General features: G+C 38.9%; 1 pseudogene across 1 annotated transcript in view; it reads right to left on the bottom strand.

Annotated features, from left to right (window-relative positions):
• baz2bb (bromodomain adjacent to zinc finger domain, 2Bb) overlaps positions 1-17,774 on the bottom strand; it is a 51,186-nt pseudogene extending 33,412 nt beyond the window's left edge. Inside the window, exons 1-2 of the transcript XR_015437203.1 lie at positions 17,574-17,774; positions 10,645-10,687 (exon numbers count right to left, since the gene is read on the bottom strand). The product of XR_015437203.1 is annotated as a bromodomain adjacent to zinc finger domain, 2Bb (transcript). The remainder of the gene's footprint in view (positions 1-10,644; positions 10,688-17,573) is intronic.
• Positions 17,775-18,253: the final 479 nt, after the last annotated feature.

The following is an 18,253-nucleotide window of genomic DNA, read 5'->3' as shown; positions in this document are numbered from 1 at the left end:
AAAATAAAGCCACGAAGGCAGTGCAATTTCACAAACTTGCTTTCTCCCCTGCAATAAAGCGTACTGCTTCATTTCCTGTTAAAGCAACCTTGTACTTGACAGACCACAAACAGAGAAGGAGAACAATCAGGAAAAAAAAAAAAAACAACATTATGTACTCAAGTTTACGATGGTAACAGTTTTTCTAATTACATGAATAATGACATCCAGGTTTTGCACTGTTGCATATTTTAGGCTAAATATGATTCCACACACTTTTTTTCCATAATGCTCTGGCAATTCTGCATGTTACCATCAAAATAAATCCGTTATCTGTGCAGAAGCTTCACAAGAGCCACAGACTGAATAATGTAGCACAGACAGTCCCTCTTGACATTCTGCCTCTGTTAGTCATTAAATCAAAGGTTATCAGAGACTGAAGTGTCAAAGGCAAATATCTAACAGTTTTGCCATCCAGAATTCTTTGTTCTTGGCTCTAGGACGTAACTGTGTTGCACACCATAATTTTAGGAAAGTAATAGGTGAAGGTTATAAATGAAGTAGGGCATTTCATCAGTTTAAATGTGCTAATTCTTATGGGATGAAACACAGGACAATGGCTTTGAGACGAGGAAGAAGAAAAAAAAGAGGGCTTATTTTAATGGTGCTCAAAAACACCTAAAATTCATTGGAGAGTTAATCCTGAGTTTATGCATGGAACATGCAGCTGTGGCTTCGATATATGGGAGAGTCACTTGGGATACTCAGACTATTTTTATTTTGATGAATGTGCAGAGAAAATAACTAATTTTCTGTCTGCCTCTGAGCCATCTTTACAAAAAGAGTGTCTTCTCTGCTGCTAATGAATATTTCCATCACCTGCTCGCACTACTTCAGACACTGTGTGCTCTATGTAGCGCTAACAATGACTGTATGGCACAAAACACCAGTGTCGGTGCTAATAGGTAGACATTTAATAGCTGTGAAATATTACCGTTGCCAGAGGTCACTGTGGCTACAACCATGGCCACACAGATTAGGCCTCCCATGCTTCCTTTATAAAAAAGAAACTAATCAGCGCTAACTTGGAATAGGAGAGGGTATATAACCAGGACGTGCACTGAATAGGATTTTGGTTCAGAAAAACACAGCTGTCCTTTCAATCTCTAGGGACAAAGTTTGCAGTATTGAACTGACTGGTCAAACACAAACCACAAAATTATGTACAACTGTGGTCATCACTAGAACCACTATTAGGGTTAGGGATGGAAATTTAATTGAATTTGACAGTTATGTAGCCAAAATGATTATAATAAAAGAGAAGAGCAATACAGTGTGTGAGAAAAATGAAAGTTTCAAAGGAAGTTTCATGTGAAAGTTTTCTTGCTGGTAGATTTAATGTGAATGTGTACGAGAGCAGAAAAATACCCAGAAAAAACCTTTAGCAGATCATAACTACTGTGGAGACAGACATCTAGCCTTTGTGCTGTTTTTCATCTCACATTCTAAATTTGCATGTCTCCTCCCCAACATCTATGCAAACACAAACATTTCATGAAATAATGTTGTTTAATCTGCCAAATTTACTTAATCTTTATGGCCCTTCAGATGTGGTAGAAAAACAAATATAAATGTGCTGAAGGGAATTAGTTCCTGGGGCTATTTGGTCAGAATGGATGGAGAAACAACACCGACAGAAATTCATGTCAGATAACAGTAAACCCATGCATGTGCAGTTCCAGATGTACCCACCAACCACCTAAGCCTAACAACAGGATTCAATTAAAATCTGTAAAATGAAGCACAAAGGCAGCACAGTAATCAGCAGATTAGTATTGCCACGATCTTCTACTTTTGTTTTGGACAGGAACAGGCCCTTGAAGACAGTTCAACATTTCTCAAAGAGGAAGGGTTCTAGGAAAAGTTGACACTTGATTACCTAGGACTGAGAGAATGACATCTCTTTAAAAGAGATACTCAAAATGAAACTTAGAATCAATTAAACTATTTGTTTCTTCAATAGTGCACAATGCAATTTCAAAATGCCTGGAAGGCATTGGTAACCAAATGGTTACAGTGTAAGACACATAACAGCAACGCCCATAACCTGTTGCATGTCTGCTCCTATCTCTCTCCCCTTGTTTCCTGTCTGCCTCTTCACTACCAACTGTTCTATAAAAGTAAAAAAAAAGCTCCACACTAGTGCCTAGCCCTTAAGTACTTAATTTGTATACTCATTGTCCTAGGAACACTAATTCTAATCAAATTCTTGCAAAGTCTAAAGTCAAGACAGGGTGCAGACATAAAAGTTCCACAAATATGAGTTACTTTAACACCATTGTGGTCACAATATGTCACCATTCTGAGTTTAGCAACAGAGATTATCATCAGTTTACTGCCATATCTTTTTGAAACATATCATCATACTGCTATAAACATGCAGCTAACCAGAAGGCAAAATTTTATTTTTATTCTTGCAACATTTGTTTAAAGTCCAGGACAAAATTGGTCTGGCATAGGCCAAACTAATATTGATATACATGTACTTAACTTAGGTTAAGACCAATGAGGATCAGCATCTGTCATTGCTAATATTGTCACTGCAGGGCAGGGTAGTGTCAAACAAAACACCTTGTATGCACACAGAGCCTTAATAATGGAAACATTTTCACACTGTTTCTGGTAGTGCAACCCAACAAGCACTGCCCTCTGAAAGCTGTGTGCAGCCAGCCCTGAAAGAGGGGGGGGTGTGTGGCATGGCAAGTTAATACCATCCTCCTTACAGACAGAAAAACAACCTGCTAGTAACGGTCCAGCTCCATACAACTGTCTCGTGTGTGTGGAATGTAGAACTCAATATTTGATTAATGTATGAGTGTCTCACTATGGGAGTGCCTCCTGCGTGACTTAATCAGAAACACAAATAACATTACACCAGCTCTCATTGGCTGGCACTAGTGAATCCCATGTCAGGAGGAGATATAACAGCCCTCATATATATTAGGCTGACGGGCTAGCATCAGTTGTCATTCAAAACAAGCTCACCTCTACTTGGTTTTCATAGCAAGGACAGGATCTGGTGAGGCACTCATGCTAAAATCAGAGAACCCGGGTTATATCCATAACCTTAAGTTGTCTTTCATAGCATTTGCTCCGTGTCTCAATATGGAAGAGATACTGTCTCCCAGATTGCCAGGCAAGCCTGTAAAGAATACAACTGTCCCCAGTGACACTTCGGAAGGGAGAAGCCACATTCTGAGAAGAGCCCGCACTGCGGACAGAATGTGCCAGAGTTGGCGCTGTGATATCCAACTTATAAAATCTAGCAAACGTGTGGGGCGAGCTTGTAGTCACACACATTTCTTGAATAGAGACTCCCTTAAAGAGAGCCCATGAAGTCGCTAGACCCTTAGTTGAATTTGCGCGTATGCCAGCAGAAAAGCTGGAGACCCCTGCCAGTATAGGACAGTGGGAAAGATGCTGCTTAGACACAGGCCTTCCCATATAACTGGTCACTCTGTCTAAAACCCTGTGTCCTGTCCAAATAATTGCGCGGTGCACAAACTAGACAGAGAGTATGCAAACGCTGGTGCTCCTCGAGGAGAAAGGAGCAGCCAGTTCTATAGAAGAGCACAAGCCTATAACATTTGGTATAAAGGCCGGATTGAGCTGCATACTGACCTTAGTATTCCCAAGGGAAAACTATACATGCGTTTCATGAACTGACACAGTAAAGGGTGCTGACTATAGACTGTAAATAAAAATCGACGTAGCCTCCGTGAAGGTTTTGAAGCTCAGAGTGGGTCGTTCCATCATTGCCATCTTGCCAGTACCTGACTCTGCCAAACTCCCAGCTAATCCAAACCTGGGCAAAGACGAAGGGCGTGTGTTGAGCTGAGACTTCGGTGCATGCCGGCTTGTGGCAGTTAAACAAAAATTCACCCCCCGTACAGTTTAGACACCAAAATTGTTTTTCGCACTAGGCTATAAATATTTTTATTTCTGCCGAAAAGTTGGGCATTTTAACATGGGAGTCTATGGGGATTGACTCGCTTTTGGAGCCAGCCACAAGTGGTCATTCGAAGAAGTGCAGTTTTTGGTAATTCCGTATTGGCTTCATTTTTCAGCCTAGGAAGTTGCCGCTTGGTGCTGACCCACTGTTTTTCCATCAAAGCCACTATGGCAGGCTGAAATACACCTTGATGGTTGAGTAAGCCATACCCATCTCAATAAGGTCCTGTAAAAAAGACAAATTCCCTTACAAAAAAACCCAGAGTGCCTAAAGTGCATGCAGTCTCCCAGGTCTCCAGAAGGCCCCAAGAATCTGTGGTCCAGGAAGCAATCTCCCCTGGCCAGACCTCAACCAGCCAGACTGATAACCTCTCCTCTAGGAGATAGCAAGCCCAGTTTGCCACCTTCATGGGCCGCTCTGTCCCCCCCAGCTCGGTTCCAGACTAAGTTTTGAAGGGACAAGGGAGCAGAGGCAGCAGAAGGCCTGCTAAGGGAGGGCATGTCAGCCTAATATATAGGAGGAGGGTCCCGTCCCCTCCTGACATAGGCGTCACACATAGAGGTCACGCTGGAGGCACTCCCATAGTGAGACACAAAATAAATGCTATGAAAGAGAACAACATTTTTTACATCTGGTTAAATATTTTAAAGAAGAGAACATGACAGGTTTGTGGCTAATGCTCAAAGAAAGCTGACTGGCCAAGGTTACTATAATCAGCTGATAACTAACACTGACCTTTCTGATAAATTGCCATCAGTAATCATGAAAATAATACATTAATACATGAATATCAACATATTAATAAAGATTATTAGTGATCATTATTAGTTAATCAGAATCTGAGGTAGAAAGACAACACCTCACTATTTCTGCAGGACGTCGCTCAAAATCCAAACATTTCCGTCTGAATATTCAGGCTACATGAATACAATATTCACTTTACTGCAGGAGGACAGTCAATGCATAACAATGAGATCTGCTAATGAAATCAACCATCAAGACAAAATACATACATATTAGACTGGGGTATCAATGTCATTAGCTTTTTCCACTGTTTGTTTCTTTTCCCCATGTTTATCAAATATTTCATTCCAATTTAAATTTCTTTACAGTCAAGAATATAATAATTATCTGGGCAATGAGAAGAGCTATTACCTAATTAATATTATTTGCATAAACATCTTCACCTTCGCAAATTATTCATTTTGAGTGAAACAATGTCAGCGAAAAGCACTTGCCAAATTGATGCCATGCGATATGTCTATACTCCTGAGGATCCTCATCCATTAACAGTGTTGTTAAAAGAGCTGATGAAACTCCGTCAAATCAATTACAACAATTCTGCGAAATGAAATAAACAGAGCCTAACGACTGCCATGTATTGGTTTCATATGCATCAATCCTAGACTGGTTAATTTTTTTCTACAGTGCTGACAAGGTTGCAAAAAACGTGCTTGTACAATTTGCTTCCTCATTATATACCAACAACAAATACCAGTTTCATGATTGCACATGCAGTCTCTCTCTAAAAAAACTGACATTTAAATCCTTTTCTACTAGCTTAGTAAACAATGGAAGTGAGATAATTGATCATGTGCTGGGGGATCTCTGTGAGCGGCAGAAGGTCACTGCCTGCCAGCAGAGCTGATAGGGAAAATGGCATTGATGCTCCTGAGCTGCCATTTTCTTCCCTGACAAAGAGTCCATCTGCCACCAAGCCATTTGCAGCCTCCTAGTCAGAATATCAATGATTTCCAACCATTCTACAACTCAGCGTTCACCTTGGTGTCACCTCTACACCCCTCCGATCGCTGACACCACAGATCCTCTCTGTGCAGCCCCTGCAGGCTGGCAACAAAACTCTCAGCCATCTAAGTGGCATTTATGCTAATCAAGAATGGTAATCATTGATAATATTGAAGTGTTTTGAGATCTATCAAACGGGTGCAAAGTTTAAGAATTTCTGGTTCACTCAAAAAAAAAACAAAAAAAAAAACAGATCAATAGCAAAAATTAAGCCCATCAGAAATGACAAAGATGGCATAGATTTTTACTTTGGATGATTTCCTCTGAAACACATTGCTATATCTTTATTTTGTGATGCACAATTATGCTTTGTACTGATATTCGAGAAGACACTAGAAATCCCTGTTGTCCAATAAAGACTTCATGCCAACAATAAAAAAGGAACAGCAGGCAGCTGGCCATGGCTGCCCAAGAAAATTCAATTTTCCTCAATGCCATCTGCACACCTCAGAGACGCCCTTGCAGGTCCACAGTCTTAACAGGCTCCCCAGAAGACCATGCCAGTGTTGTCCCAAAACCCAGGCCTGCCTGACCTGTCACCTCAGAGAAGAAGCATACATAATGAATTCCACTTTATTTACAATAAGTTAGCCTCTGTGACTGCAGCTGCCCAGAATTCATACAACTATCTGCAATACCATCACTATCCCAGTGATTTTATCCCTGTAGAGCAGACACAAATGGCTCTACATAATTCCAATAGAATGGACCTCACTGTCTTCCTATCCTTTTTCATTTGGAGCAGGGGAAGTTTCTTTAAAGGCCTTACAGACATTGAAGTTTTAAAAAGGTTTTGTAAATAGTTGTGACTGCCACTAGATGTTGCATCAGACTACTAGCATCTTAGACCAAAACAAATGTTTTTTCAGCCACACCTTTGGCCACAACCCCTTAAATTAGCAGTTCTCAGCAAGGTGTTACCAAGCCCAGTGAAAGCAGCCAGCCAAGTAGCAATAGCAACTTTTGCCGAGAAAAATTAATAATATTGGTAACAGCAAGTTAGCTAACGTTATCATGCCTCCTGTATGAAACCGACATGTAACATTATGTAGCCATCAAGTTACCAAGTCAAGCTGGAACCCTTTTCTGGTTAATAGGGCTATCCATCTCGCTAAAGCCAGACCAGTATTGGCTCTGATCCATGGTTGGACGGGAAAAGGAATTCAGCCTTGGACTTGGGACCAGGAGCCAGTTAACACTTTAAAAACTTTATGTTTGAGCGAGTAGTCCAAACGGCCAGTATGCTCTGGTATTTTCTCTTTCTTTGTCGGAGGCCTTTTTATCCAAAATACATGGGTTAATTAATTTTAGAAGGCTTCTTTCAGTCAACCACTGTGTATTGCACTGTGCCACCTCACGTCTTTATAAATGTGGGGAGGGCTAATGGTTTAACAAAGAGGGACTGACACACGCATGCATGTGCAGCCAGTCCAACTACCAAAACAAAGAACAGATAAACTTGCATTACACATACAGAGGGGGTGTGGCTCTGTTCTCTGCTCAGGATGCCATTACTCCACTACATCTTTACATAGAAAATGGTTGTTTGCTGCTATATCTTATTGTTTAAAATCTAATTTCCAGAACCTTTAATGGTATGTTTGTGTTTGTTGTTTTATGGGTGCAGATCCAACAACAAAGTGCCACCTCAGTCAGAAACTGAGGACTGGTTATTGTTAACTGTCTTCTTTGTCAGCTATACATTTAATGTAAAGATCATTAATCTCATAGGGCAGCATGATGTAACCAGTGCTTCTGGATTACTGTACAGAAACACATCATGCACATTGCTGCTATTCTTAGTTAAATATGGCTCCATATTCATTAAACATCTGAGAACAGTCCATGTCAATCCAGTATCCATATAACTAATACATCTCATAGTTGCATCATTCACAAGAGTCTTTGATTTACCACTGACCGATTTCTTTCATCACTTCACTTTTCTTTCCTGCATGTATTTTAGTCTCCCTCTGGGAAGAAAAAAAAAGTGGAAAGAAGAGTGGGCTTTGATATTTACTACCACGGCATATTACAATACCACAGCAATCTGTTCACTCTCCTGGCAAAGTCACAAAATATAGCCAACTCTGTGAAGCTACACTTTTAACTGAAGGTCATAAATATTTAAGAATGAAGAGAAAAATGTCATTTGCACAGCTCAACCTCTCTTTTTTATACACATGCAGAACATACAGTACAAATTAATGACCCATGTTAAACATACCAGTCCATAAAGCTTTCCTGTAAAATAATGTAACTGGAAAGTATGGATAACACTTCATACTGACTTAAGCCAGCACTCTAAACTTCTCAAAATTACAAAACTGAAATTAAAAAAAAAATTAACATTCACTTAAATTATTCATTTGAAATGTCACACTCATTTGTTTTTTGAAGAAGAATTTAAGTGACATTTTAATAGTGTAAGATAACTGGTTCTGCTTCACTTTCTCTCCCCTACAAATTCTTCAAAAAATAAGCATGTCGGCTTTGTCTGTGGCCAGACATGTCCTTTGTATATTTTTTTTAATCTCCACCTGTGGTGGTACAACAATTAACGGCAGCACTGCAGGGCTTCTACTATAAAGCAGCTGCAGGCAAGTGTTGAGTTAAATTCCTTTTTGCTTGATTTAAGTTAGCATAGATCTCTCTGTGTGTTTTCTTTCCATGAGAATCAATTTCAAACACTGCTGGGGTAGGTTGGGCTCCTGGAAATCAGGAAGGGATCACTTGTCAGAATCATATCACCACTCTCACTTATCTCTTAATTCTTGTCTACATTGCTCTTTTCACCAATTTTTTCTTGACTTCTTTCCTTTTCCTACGTTCTTCACTCTTTGTAGGTTGGATGGAACCAAATTCATCAAACCAAAGTAAACTTTCATCAAACTGTAAGAGGCAAAGCAAGGCTCATAAACAGGAAAGTGCTAAAACAAAGCAATCAGAGGCAGAGGCTGCTGCACAAATGAACATGCATGTGCATTCATGCACATACATACTATATGAGCAAGCAGTTTTGTGTGTCAATGTGAGTGTGTATGACAGAGAGAAAGAGAGATAAAATAATTAATGTTATTTAATGTTACGTAAAATATATTTTACCCTTCTTGAAGCCAGTTGTTCATTATTTATCATTCATTAACACAATAATGGTTTAATTACTCAGAGCCATAACAGGAGAGTGAAATCGATGTGGAGCAACGATTTGGCAACCGAAAGCAATGACTGGTTATAACTTAACTGCCTGGCAACTATTTCTAAAACTTACTGCGGCCCCTGTAGATTAACTGAAGGTTACTGATAACGGCTATAATAAATCCTATGACACCCCCACATGAACAGGAGAGTGCTCAGCTTTAGAGATGATGGGATTTGTGCTCATTTTGCCATTGCTGTTTCAACTCAGCTTGTCTACAGCTCTGTGGATGACCTGTCTCTTTCCAGGGTCAGTCACATAAAGAGTAGGAGACTTTCCCTCTACTGTAGGTCAAGAGGTGGCCGTGTACATGTCATGAATTTCATGGCACAACTTCAGCATTCTTTACTTTATAAAAGTTAAGTGAGCAGTTCCACATTTCCACTTGAGGATACTGCTAAATGTTGAAAGAGTGGAGAAGTACAAAAGGAGTCAGAGGGGAAGACACAAGAGAAAACTTCTGTTGGATTCAACCACAGTAAATGTGAGCACACATCCTTCCAGAAATAACAGAACTGATCACTGAACTACATCTTATTAGCCAACAATTCAGCATAACAAAGACCAAATTGATTCCTTGTTAAAAAATATTTCAATTCAACAATTGTAATTTCCTTTTTTGTTTGCTTTGAAACTATGTTAATTCAGTGTGACATCCAAGTGCAATTGTCCTCATATATTCACTGTGTGGAATAAAATTTGTGATAAATAGGGGCGTCGTGTGGCGTAGTGGTCTAAGCAGGCGCCCCATGTGTAGAGGCTACAGTCCTCGCTGCAGTTGGCCCCGGTTCGAGTCCCGCATCGGACAGCCTTTACTGCATGTCATTCCCCCTCTCTCTGCCTCCCCATTTCCTGTCTCTCTCCACTATCCTGTCCAATAAAGGCACAAAAGCCCAAAAAAGAAAAAAAAAAAAAAATTTGTGATAAATACCTCATCAGTTCACACCTTCTCTACAATGGAGCATGTACAAGAAGAAGTTAAAAAATGAACTGTGCTTGTAAGACTGCAAGTTAACGCTCTAATTTGGCAGTAAGTATTGCAGTCAAAAGAAAAGAAAACCACGAGTCACTTTCTGACAGAGTAGAGCTCTGGTTGAAGGGAACTGAATTTGATATACCCACCACCTCTGTCTTGGGGCAACAATTTAATTTTTAATAGCAGCCAAGATGCATCTGTATAAAGTTACTATATGCGGAGTAGTCAAAATTAAATTTTAAAACAAAGCCAAACAATAGCTCCAAACCCACCAATTACCCCTGTTTAACTCACAGTAATTTATCTTAAAATACCCTATAGTCAAAAAAGTTTTCTTCTCTCCCCCAAGAGATTTAAATATGTTCTGAAGCCTTGACACTTTAATTCTAAGAAAGACAGGAATTAATTAGATACACACAAAATGAGAGCAAAGTGTAATGCAGCACAAACTAATTTCATAAAAGAGGACTTTGTTAAATCTCAACCTAATTGGAAAATTCTAATCCTATACCTAAATAATACTTTAAAATGAGGTGTTCCACTTAGTCAGGCATTTCCATGATGGGTTACTTTTTCCAATTTCACAAAGCAAACTGTTTTTTCCTATATAAAAATCAAAAGATGCACTTCATAGAAATGGACTATGGGTAGCTGAAGTAACGAAATACTTACTGTGTGAGACTATCCTCAGTTCTGTGACATCACTGCTCTGCACCTGAAACACGAGACAACAACAGCAGATTTATTGCTTGATTTTATCGATTTACTCATTCAGCATCGTTCCTATCTGAAAGCTCCATGAAAATGAAATAAAAATGGTAATATAGACCCTAGGGAAGATGAATTATCCATTCTAAACATCAGCCAAAAAAAAAAAAGAATCAAAATACTGCTCCCAGAGAAAACACAGGGAAATGGAATATGACAAAAACACTTTGCAGAAATTGGATTATGGTCAGTTATGTATCTATATATCCAACATCCAGTGACATTAAGAAACAAATCTTCAATTTGAGTAGACTGAAACTTTTATTCTGAAAAACATGTACACACCAATTATTAAAGTCTACACCTTCTACTGATATTGTGTTGGTTAATAAAGAAATCTTTAATGTTCATACTGTGAAAAAGCAGCTGCCATGGTCAAGAGATTTGATAACATAATACACATGATAGGCACTGCAAACACTTCTGACCAGCCACCACATGTATACTATTTATACCTTACCATCTGGTTCATTTTGTTTGGAATGTAAAGGAAATTAAGTCTAGACCAGCCTCGATCTTTGATCCAGCCCTGTATCATTTAAATCCTTTCAAGTATTCATAGATCACTCAAATCATCTTTCATTCACAGAGTCTAAGAGGTTTCTACTGAACTCATGGCCTTGTATAGTAACCATTCTGAGGTCTATCAATAGCAGTCACTAAGGTTTTTAACTTCTATATTAATCACTTAGCATGAGTATGACAAAGAGAGAAGTTGTAAGATATCTTACTGTAAAACCAAACAGTTTTTCCTGTTACATTATCTGCACACCAACCCTCCATAAAAACTGTCCTCTTTGGGGTAGTCCTATTGGAATAGGAAAAAAGGTACTCCTCGTGTTAGGTTACTTGCATTGGTGTTTAATTTTTAACAACTCAAGTCTATGCTGTTGTCCTCATAGTCTAGTTTAACTTGAAGGCCACGAGAGAGCGCAGACCAATGTCAAACAACACACACCAGACAGAAAAAAAAAAAAATAGTAAATGATCCAGATCTGCCCCAAAATTGAATGGGTTCTCCCCTGGGCCATGCCCCATCTCTGATACACTAATAAACAAACAAGCAAACGAACAAAGAGACATGGGTAAAAACATAACCTCCTTTGCAGGGGTAAAATACTCTGTTGATATGGAACATTTCAGATTGTGCACAGGTTAACAAATTACACTACAAGTCTTATGTCAGAAATAAGAGCAGAAGATGATAATTGCCAGCCCAAGCCTTCCCTTCCCTTGAGTTTTTCCCTCTGAAAGCTACATGTTTAATGGAATTATAACTCAACTAAGATAAATAGATAGACAATACAAGAAGATAAGATTTTGCACAAGTTCTATAGTCATGGCAAAAGGGCATTAATTGGCTTTAAAAATAGTACTTGTAAAGACAACATATCCTTTCTTGTAGCTGCTGGTTTATTATTATTACCTTTTATGTGGATACAATAATATCTGAGTGGGTAGCTGTTGGAGTTAGACTGCTGGTCTAAATGTTTTTCGTACAGAACATATATAGGCTAACCTGTGTGCTGTTTCTGAAGAACCCCAAAAAACTATTTAAGGGCTCAACATAAATTAAACTGACTGTCAATAAAGCCTGACAAGCACATCCATTTGGCTAGGATTTTAGATAATATATTTAATTTGGACACCACAGGTTAACACATTACTGAGTGCCATATATCTAAAACTAATTTGGATTATGATCAAAAGGTCTACAAAGACAGATGCAATGGCCTCACTTGATGTCATAATGACCCATCCAAACCTTTTAAAATGTCTAGACACAACAGGAAAAGACTTTAAAAGCAAAATGGCTCTGGATCAAAGATGTGCCACTTTCATCTGTCATATTTATTGTCCAATATAGGGATGCTGTTATCCTCCCTTTCTATACTTTCTACATCAACTATAAATGTAAACAGACTGGATCTCTCATAACCAACATCAGGTTACACAGTACAGTTCCATTTGTATCATTTTATAGTGTGAATACTAGTGTAAGAGAGAGTATTCTTCTAAACTTGAATGTTTCATTCAATATCTAGTAAAAAGGTCACCCTCCAGTCTGAAATAATGGACTGTTTACAACAAGTCTTTGAACTTCTACAAGGATGAGCCATCTCAGATTACTCAGCTATCCATCTATCTGGCGCCATGTCATCATTTAAAGAACAGATAATGACACTGGCCTCCCTGCACAGAAAGCTGTTTACTAAGTCATAAGTAATAATGGGTAACCTCAGTTCCAATAGCAGGTTCCTTCTTCATAGTCTCCTTGGCAGCCCTTGTGTTACATGATTTGAGTCTTTCAGCTTGCTAGTGAGGTCAGGTTGAACATTTTGCTTGCTACAATTTGGCCTGCAGCATCTTAGTGTCTTTCCTTCATTTCTTACTACCACTTTCTCAGCTCTAACATATCAACACTGTCTCTAATCAACTGACACTGTCTCTAACCAATTGATTTTCTGATAATGGCAAACTTCTGTGTCATCTGTGTCCTAGGTTTGCATCCCTGCTCCTATAGCAGGTGTTGGTATTTCTATTTTCTAGCATGACAATGATGTTTCCCTAAAAACAAACCAGGTCGTTTTATATGCTCTCCCACACACCTAAGTGTCTATATACCGGTACTTGGAATTAACCAAGTGAAAACATTGGCAGTGAACATTTTGTTAGATATTGGTCCCATATAAACATTCTGTCATAGGTACATGTTGAAGAAAGTCACAAAATGGGCCAAATTATGTTCCCTTATGACATATTTTACTAATATAAAATTGTCCCACATGAACATGATTTGTAAAGATAGTGAGATACTGTCAAACTAAATATTACTGTGGTATCAAGTCTATGAACGAACAGTGTTGGCAGCACCCTCCAAAACACAATTTGTATCATTAAAACCAATATGATCAAAGTCTTCACAAAACCAAAGAGCAAGCGCTCTCTTCACATTCAACAAAACTACAACATCCAACTGCAACTACAACTACAATTAGTGTCTTAGAGAAATTATAGAGTTGAACACTTCTTTGCTCTATAATTTCAGCATTTCAGTATATAAGGGTTTGCTTACGGTTGTCCAATCCATGAGGTTTAGTTGCAGGTCTGTACTTTCAAAATAAGAAGATTCCATTTTTTTCAAGGTAAGAGACAGAGTTGCAGTAGTTTCACAACATGCCAAGATACATGGCCACTGCCTCCACTGTGAAGAAAAGAATTCAGTCAGTTAGGTTCACTAAGCCTTAGATTCTGGCCTTTGCTGATCCAAACATTTTTAGGGATGAATTTCTTTTCTCCAGTCTCTTATCGGGTTGAATAAAAATTAAATATTTAAAAATGTGCCTGCAGCAGCACGCCTAAAGTGGGAAGTGTTTGTGGCAGCAGTGACCAGATTTTAAATGCATGAGGATCAATAAAAAAGGGGGGCTGCTGAGGCACAGTCTTTGTGTGAGAGGGGAATGGTTTACAACAGCAACAGGACAAAAGGACTGTATTACTGTATGCAACTACCTGGCCTGGAATTATGAATATGGAGCTAATTCATCCATGGCCTGCAGCTGGCCCACAATTTCTGCAGCAGAGGACACAAATACATACTAAACAGCTAAACAAACAGACCAGGCCACCAGCATTTTAAACATCAGCCCCATTAACACAGCAGGGAGACTTCAATCTCAGAAGCATCATTGCCTCAAATACAGCACTAGGATAAGCATCTCCAGGCGGAGAGAAAATAGACCAGGAAGATGAGTGAAAAAGAGTAATCACCCTGACATATTCCTAATAATCCACCTCCCTCGTGCTGCTCCCCCAAGCTCACCCAATCATAAAGTGTCAACACTGACCTACAAAAAGGGAATCCTGTCAAGCCTTACATGTTTAAAAACATCAATCACAGAAGACAAAGAGGGTGCACTGAATTATACAGCATTAACCTTCAGGGCTTGCATATAAAGACCATAGATTTATTTATGCTTGTGTGTTAAGAGCCTCTGCACTGTTCCTTACAGCAAGCTGGCTGCCAAATTGATGAACCTGCTCAGCCCTCAGCAGGAGTCCAGCATCTTTGATTAATGAGTGCAAACTTGTGGAAAGGGTAAGAATAGTGAGACAGGGTGAAAATGGGTGAAAACACAATTATTAGCAGACCTGTTTTTTTTTTCCTTTGGCCCTCTCAAAAGGCCAAAGGAAAGAAGGGCACTTTTAAAAGAACCTAAGAAACATAAAAAGGGACCTTCTCATATTCTGTAAGAATACCAAGAAGTGCATCAAAAGTCAGACACACAACACGTGTTTGATGTGATCCACACTTGAAATGTTGAGCACTGTTGCCAACTGAGCAAAAGAAAAACACAGATCTGTTACACCATACACATCTTCATAGCCCAGTAGTTCTATAATTTTACACAATTAATAGTTTAGAATTAAGGGATATATTTCTGAAAAATGGACATTTGCTTTTGGAGGCTGGAAGAACAAAACCCTGCAATTTTTTTAACATTTAAAGGACACGATGGTGAATCTTTTGATTTTTATGTTAAAAGCTCATATTCAGAGTCTCATACAAAACACATAAACATTGTTCTCTCTGCAGAGATTTTCAAGGGCATGAGCTCTGAATAAATATGAGGCAAATTTAGTGACCTTCTACCTGTGTTTTGATTCATTGGCAGTTACTAGATGCATGCATAACACATCAAGGTTGTGATCTGATTTATCTCGCTGCCTTGGCTACTGAAGCCATTTAAATGATGAACTTCAACAGGAATAATGTTTACTGCCATTTCCCTAAGATTGTGTGCGCAAAGGCCACACACTGGTTCATTACTATCAATTATATCTGTAAAGACAAAACCAACTCCACTGTGCAGCAAACAAAAGATGCCAGCCAAAGCACACTAAATGATGAGAAGTTAAATGAATGCGATCAAAATAAGCTCTATAGTCCAATTTGGACTCTCAGAGACCAGTTTTTCACAGATGTGCATCACAGCCTCCTGTAGAAATAAGTCCTAACAACACACAGGCCTTTTTTAACAAATGACATTGACATGTGACAGTAGAAAAATCACAGGTGTAAATAATAAAATTTACACTCGCTGAATTTCATAGCTGCTTTAGTTTCAGGGTCCTGGTATTATGCATAACTGTCACTCTGTCAAGATTTACTGGGACACTTCAATACAACAAAGCCTCCCTTAATGTTACTGAATAACACAAGTCAAGATTTCTGGGGAAAAAAAGCTCTATTGATGTTTATGTTATCTCAAACATGGTCAAAATTCATTTCAGGGGCAATAGATAAAACTTTAGCATTATCCTTAATATTGCACTTCAAATATACTAAAACTTTTTTGTTTTTCTAGTTTGTGCTTCTGTGGCATGTGTGCATGCCCAGAACTGACAGGGAGTTTTACTGAATGTTGTTAAAATCATTTTTAAAGGTTTCTTCAAATTTAGAGTAAGCGAAGTAGGGTCAGCATAAAAAACATGAAGTGCTAAGGGAAGGAATCAGGGCAATGTTTAAATGCCCTAATTTCTGCATATGAAGTTAAGGGCCTGTGGCACCAAATATATGACTGCCAGTACAAGGTTTAAAAACTGAATTTCTATGGCTAAGCCAAATGTATGGCATGTCATCACAGAATGATAAAAGTGGTCGAATTGCAGCTTTATAACACATCCAATCAGTTTTGACATCTCACTTGTAAAAATCTAACTCACCAGAACTCCAAAACCTATTACATTTTCGTGTGATTAAAATATTGCTTTCCATTTCAGATGAACAGAAATTAAGCTCGTATCTATCAGATCTTTTCTCCTTGAAAGTTTCATAACTTTAGTACAGATAACCACCGTTCAAATAGACAGTGCTAATTTAAATAGCCCAAGATGGCGAATGCCTTGTTGTTAATATGAAAGCAGAAAAATGGAGGGTATTGTCATAATCTCAAAGGGTAAATTTCAGCCCAGACCGCAGCTGCAGCATTAGCTGCGCTTTCCTTTAAGAGGAAGCCACAAAAAAAGAAGACAGCGGGGGGAGACGAGACCAGCGGGCAGCCCGGCTTTAACACTGATAACAAATAACATAATGCAAGATGAAGAAGCTAAAACATTAAGAAAGGCCACCTGTATTATTTACATTTGTTGGATAATTTCATGACATGTTGTCACACGAAGCTTAAAACCACAAAAAAACACTGACGTACACAGGCAGCCACACACTACTTTTTAAATGATACACAAGAAGCGTGCTGTGAGCTTAAATCCTAATATTCTGACAAGCTTACTTATGTTCATGTTTTCATCGTCCGGCCATTAACGTTTCTGGACATAACGTCGGATCCGCAGAGTGTGGACCAGCTGGCAACAAAGACAAGATCCATGCTGCAAGGTAATGACAAGACTGAGCAGCACTGCCTGCCTGCCTGTCTGTCTGTGCCAAGCAAGTACCGGTGTCGTGTTAACGTTAGTTGCTCAACTCCGTGTCAGAACACTCTTTTTGTGACCAAGTTAGGATTTAAACATGAAAGCAGTTACATTCTGAACAAAGTCAAGAACAACAACATCCAAAAACGCCAAATGTACTTTGACGTTAACTTTTGTTTTTCTTTTTAATCACAGTGTTTAACTCACAGAGCGGATAACGCTTCATCGTGGCAAGTGTAGGGAAGGATGCCACTGGTTTAGCAGAGGAACGTTAGCTTAGCTGTTAGCCCCAGCAACAGAAACCTGTGAAATAACACTACTGACCGTTACGTTAGTGAGTAACATCCAGCGAGCCAAGGTTGCAAACTCCCGAAAGGAAACACACAAACAATTAAACTCACCTTGTCGTTGAAAATCGGTGTTTTCATTTAAAAAAGCGAAATGGACAAAAAAAACTGTATTAATTTACTTCCCAGTTTTGCGCAGTTTGAGGGATGTCGAAGGAGCTGAATGGAGAGAACTGGTGAGTTAATTGAGTCCGGGTGTGAGAGTGACTGAACGTGTTGGTCTCTAATCGCAGATTGAAGAGACTCTTCTTCTTCTTCTTCTTCTCTCCTCCGTCTCACTCCAAGCAACTCAAGAGAAGTGACGTCAGCTCAAGGCTTCTACAATGCAAACTTTTGTTCTCAAACCTGCAGCCAGCAAGTGCACAAACTGACAGCCAGCATCAGTCCTGCACCTAAACGCAACCACTACTGTGAAAAGACACACCACGAGTTAAATAATGGTGCGGATATTGTCAAAACGGTATTGATTAATGACTTAAGCTATTATTGCAACAGCATCTTACTGCTCACTACTCTGTTGACTATACATATACAAACCGGACCATTAGTTTCAGGTGCTTTTAATTTCCACCACATATCTGGTGAGACAGTGAGAACACAGTCTTGCCTTTTTTTTTTCTCTTTTTTTTTTTAATTTTCAGATGCTACAATTTTCGGGGTTTATTTATTACCCTTAAAATTGATTTTAAAAAGATACTTAGCTATATCAGTCACAAGACTGGTGTAATATGATT

This window comes from Seriola lalandi, unplaced genomic scaffold, assembly GCF_002814215.2.
Source record: "Seriola lalandi dorsalis isolate HSWRI2012SDOR001 ecotype SW California unplaced genomic scaffold, Sedor1 jcf7180002054279, whole genome shotgun sequence".
Taxonomy (NCBI): Eukaryota; Metazoa; Chordata; class Actinopteri; order Carangiformes; family Carangidae; genus Seriola; species Seriola lalandi.
The sequence above is the reverse complement of the archived record's forward strand: the minus strand, read 5'-3'. Positions and strand labels throughout refer to the sequence as shown.